Genomic DNA, 5,448 nt, shown 5'->3' with positions numbered 1-5,448 from the left:
CATAGTGAATGGTAGTCAAAAAGAAAAGAAACAAAACACAGAAGCCATATATAGAAAGAATGACAGATTTGATCTCATAAAAATTATACACTATTGTACGACACTTAGCCCCAAAAGTTAAAAGACATGTTAAAAGTTAAAAGGAAATGTTAAAAGACAAACTATAGACTGAAAAAGTACAAACTACAAACACGGGAGCATAATGACTCTGTAGGATAAGCACTGGACTGTGAACCACAAAGTAATTGGTTCAAGCCCACCTGCTGCTCTACAGGAGAAAAATGGCATCATCTTCTCCCAAAAAGATTTATAGCCTTGGAAACCCTATACAGGTTTGCTATGAGTCAGAACCAACTTAACAACACTTAACAATGTCAATAACTACAGCTGGGCAAAGACAGCCAATTTAAAGAAGAAATCTAGAAGACTAATGAATATTTCAAGGAGTCAGTATCCCTGTTAGTATTAGTTAACTATTGTCAAGTTAGCACAACTTATGAACAATGGAATGAAATGCTGTCTGGTTCTGGTTATGCCCATAATCAGCTACGGAATTGACAATGTTCCATTGGGATCCCTAGAGTTTTCATTTACTGAAACCTGTTGAGCCTTGCAACATGCAAGCCTCCACTGACAGATATGTATGAGGTACAACTCTCCAGTATGAGAAACAGTCAAAATAAAGTAAAATACCATTTTTTCACCAATTGGATTCACACAAATTTTTATAAATTGCTGATTTCAAATTCTGATGAAGACGCAGGAGAAAAGAACACTAGCTGTTGGTGGAAATGTGAACAAGAGAATTTGATTGAAAGATACTTTGTCAGTCTCTGCTAAGACTTTACATAGATAAATGTTTCGATCCAGCAATGTTACTTCTTCAAATTTATTCCAAAGAAATTTCACATAGATATCTCAAATCTCTTTGCAATGATATTCATTGCCACAATGTTGATATTAAGAAAAGGCTATACAAAGTAGAAATCCATCTCTTCCTGATAAGAGGAAGAGGAGGTGTAGTGTGTAGTTAAATACATGATGGAACAAACTCTTTCTAAGGAATAGTGTGCTGCTGTTAAAACAAATTGTTGTTGTTAAATGCCGGAGGGTCAGTTCTGACTCATAGTGACCCTGTATAGGGTTTCTGAGAATAGGTGGCATATTTGAAATGCCGACCTTCTAGTACTCAAATGCTTATCTTACAGCACCACACCAGTGCTCACTGTTAAAACAAATTAGTTAAACCCTGTACAGGGTTTCCGAGGCTGTAAATCTTTACAGGAGCAGAAAGCCTTATCTTTCTCCCACGGAACAGCTGGTAGTTTCGAACTGCCAACCTTGAGGTTAGCAGCACGATTTGTAACCACTACGCTACCAGAGCTCCTTTCTTTGTATTACCTGTATGTAAAAATAATCGCATCTCATGCAGATGTGCTTATATTAACACATGGAGACCTCTCTACTATACATTGTTGTTAAGTGCCGTCGAGTCGGTTCCGACCCATAGGGGCCCTGTACAGGGTTTCCGAGGGTGTAAATCTTTACGGGAGTAGAAAGCCTCATCTTTCTCCCGCGGAGCGGCTGGTAGTTTCGAACCGCTGACCTTAAGGTTCGCAGCCCGATTCGTAGCCACTACGCTACCAGAGCTCCCAATGCCACCTAGTAGATTTCAACTCAGTAGAGTCTTTCCTATAAGACAGAGTAGAACTGCTCCCATAGGACTTCCAAGTATAAATTTTTATGGAAGCTGACTGACTGCCACATCTTTTTCACCCGATGCAGCTGGTGGGTTCTAACTGTTGACCATCTGGTTAGCAATTGAGTCCTTTAACCACTGTGCCACTAGCGTTCGCTTTCCTACAGATTACAGAAAGCTTAAATTTAGCATAGCAGCAAAGCTAAGTCCAATGACAAGTTCTTCACCATTTGCCATTTACCCCTAAAAATCTAAACATGTAGTTAAACATTTTGTTGGACAAGTGGGTGGATTTCCAGTCTCCCAGGTAATTCGCCCATTTTCCATGCCTTATCACACACAGAATCACACTGTTTACTCAGGGCCTCTGGGATAAGCAGTGGCAGAGTTGCAGGGAGCGATAAGTATAGTTGGAGGTATTCAAACCATTATGCCTACTCATAACATACTTCCACCCTGGCCAAGTCACCGTGAGGTAATTTGCTTTTAAAGACAGTCATTTTTACTCATTCCTGGCATGGGAGTCCTGGCATGGCACTATAGGATAAGCATTAGACTGCTAATCATGAGGTCGGTGGTTCAAATCAACCAATTGTTCATTGGAGTCCCTATACAAGGTCACAATGAGTCAGAACTGACTCAATGGCACTTAACAACAACATTTAGAAAGAGGGAGCGTGGTGACCTTGTAAGATAGACACTGGACTTTGAACTGCAAGGTCAGGGATTTAAGACCAATAGTTGCTTTCTGCCCCTGCCAAGATTGATAGATTCTATGAAATCTAACAACAGCAGCAGCAATCACTACAGAAGCTGGCTGCCAAGTCTTTCCGCCACAGAATGAATTCAAACCAACAACCTTTCATTTGGCCACCAAGTATTTACCTGTTGCACCACAAGGGGTCAACAATTGGAGGGGTTATTTCATACACAGCTTGAGCAATGACCAAAAGTTCATTGTGAATGACTGCCTTATAGTTATAAAAACAATGGATTCAATTTAGTAACTTGTTGGAGTTGTCAGGGTTGAGAACTATAAATCCATATGCAACCTTCTCTTAGAGCACCAACTTTTGGTTTCTTCTTTTGGTCACTCATTGGTGTCCAGAGAGGGAAGATGCTGAAAGTTTGCCCAGTCAACAAGTTAAGATCTGCTTGCTCCTTTAATGTAAAAGAGCAATAAATCTCTTGTCATGTGACAGATTGTTGAGATTGCTACTTTTAAGAATAACCTATAATACAGTCTAGGAGCCCTGGTGTGGCACTGTGGGTTAATGCGCCAGACAGCAAAGCTGTTTGAACTACAAGGTTGGTGGTTAAAGCTCACCAGCTGCTCCTCAGAAACCCTATACAGGGTCACTATGGGTCGGAGCCGATTTGATGGCACTTAAGTACAACAACATAATATAGTCTGGAGTGAAGAGATCAACTACAAATATATGAACCTAATAGAACTTCTCAGATTCATCAATCGATAAAATGTTGAACTAAGACAATATTACTGAGAATAGACAGAAGGACACAGACTTTTAAAAGAATTGTTGAGAAGAACTAATTGATAGGGCTGGTCAGAAGTAATCAGGAAGAAGCTATGGTGACTCAGACATTTCTGGCTTCCAATACTGGCTGGAGATTCGTGTTAAGTTAAAGTCTAATAAAGGGAACATGTTATTTGGTGAGGGGGAATACTGTGTTCAGTGTTGTGAGTTGCATGGTACATTCAACTTCACAAATCCGCTTGAACATATAATTTAACTCTTAAGTGGAACTCCGTCAGACTAATGCCTCCTGCAATGTCTCCTGTCTCCATTCTTAGAGGTGAGGAGGACTCACTTCAATTATCCTTTACCCTGTTCTCTCTCTCTCCTAGGCCACATCCATTCTGTCAACAAATCCTGAAGACTTATTTTTAAAACTACACTCAGAATGCAGCTACTTACAGCAGACATTTCTCCCACCACCTAAACCCAAGTCATCACCATCTCTTTCTTGGATTACCGCTGTAATCTCCTAACTGTTTCTACCTCTGTTCTCAGTACAGTGGCCAGAATTATTGCTAACATATAAGGCTCCTTTGCTTAAAATCCTTCTCGTTCAGAGCTAAAAGTGAAAATCTTTTCATGGATTGACTAGGGTCTGTGTGATCTTACCGTTGCCTGCATTGTCTAGTACATTTCCTCCCTTACTCTGCTCCATTCAACTTGGCTTCCTTGCCATTTGAAAACTTGCCAGGCACACTTACAACTGTCTGAAAAACGACTGTTCTGAATACCTGCATGGATCTCTTTCTCAACGTTTCCTTGAAAGTTACCGTCTCTGTAAAATCTTCCTTAATCACCTTTTCTGAAATCTCACCACCTCCCTAACCCCAGAATTTCCAATCCTGCCCCTCTGCTTTGTTTTTTTTTACAGTGCATGTGGCACTGACAATAATATATGAAGGAGTTTACAAACAGTTCATGGCAAATGGAACCAAAAGATAATGGAACTTCCCCACTCACTTTTGAAGTCTCCTATCATATGGCATCTATTTTGCTTATAAATCGTGTCCCATATCAGAATGAGCCATCACTCATTTGTCAGTTTGCCATAATGCGGTGACTTGTGTCTTGATGTGATGCTGGAAGCTAAACCACTAGTATGTTAATATCAGCAGGGTCACCCATGGTGGTCAGGTTTTAGCAGCGTTTCCAGACTAAGATGGACCAGGCAAAATAAGATGCAGATCATTTTTGCAAGGTTAGTCATTGAAAACCTTATGAATAACAGCAGAACATTGCCTGGCATTTGGTTAGAAGATGAGTTCTTCAGGTTGGAAAGCACTCAAAACATGACTGAGGGAAAGCTACCTCCTCAAAGCAAAGTTAACCTTAAGGAAGTGGATGGAATAAACTTTTTGGGACTTTCTTTGCTGATGAGGCACAACTCAAAATGAGAAGAACTATCTGAAAACTCCATTAGCAATCTTAACGTTGTATGTAAAAAGTATGGAAGGTAGGAAAATTGCAAGTTTTCAAAAATGAAAGGTATTTCATTTTGAGCTGAAATAGACTGGTGTTGGCTATTTTCAGTATGATTTACAATGTTGGGAATAATAAATCGAAGAGAAATAGCATAGAATTCAGCCCTCAAAAAGAATATTTCAAGATCTAGAAGTACGATGCCTTCTGTGATAGGATAATATCCATACACCTACAAGGAAAACCCTACCACTTGTCTGCCAGTTTGTTGTACTTGGTGGCTTGTGAGTTGCTGTGATTCTGGAAGCTATGCCACTAGTATTTAAATGGTCACCCATGGTGGATAGGTTTCAGCTAAGCTTCCAGACTAAGACAGACTAGGCAGAAGGGCAGACTGACTCCTTCCAAATATTTAGTCACTGAAAACCTTATGGATAGCAGTAGAACACTATCATCATCAGATTATTGAATATTGAAACATGATGAAGAGAACAGAATATTGTCAAATATAGTACCAGAAAATGAGTCCTTCAGGTTGGAAGTTACTCAAAACACTACTGGGGAAGAATTACCTCCTCAAAGTAGATTTAACCAGGATGACATAAATGAAGTAAAACTTTCAGGACCTTCATTTGCTGATGGGAAACAACTCAAATTAAGAAGAAACAGCTGTAAAACATCCATGAATAATCATAACATGGAATGTAACAAAGTATGAATCTAGGAAAATTGGAAGTTGTCAAAAATGAAATGGAACACTTAGATACTAATATTCTAGGTATTAGTGAG

Source organism: Chrysochloris asiatica, unplaced genomic scaffold (genome assembly GCF_000296735.1).
Source record: "Chrysochloris asiatica unplaced genomic scaffold, ChrAsi1.0 scaffold00187, whole genome shotgun sequence".
Taxonomy (NCBI): Eukaryota; Metazoa; Chordata; class Mammalia; order Afrosoricida; family Chrysochloridae; genus Chrysochloris; species Chrysochloris asiatica.
Note: the sequence above shows the minus strand (reverse complement) of the source record.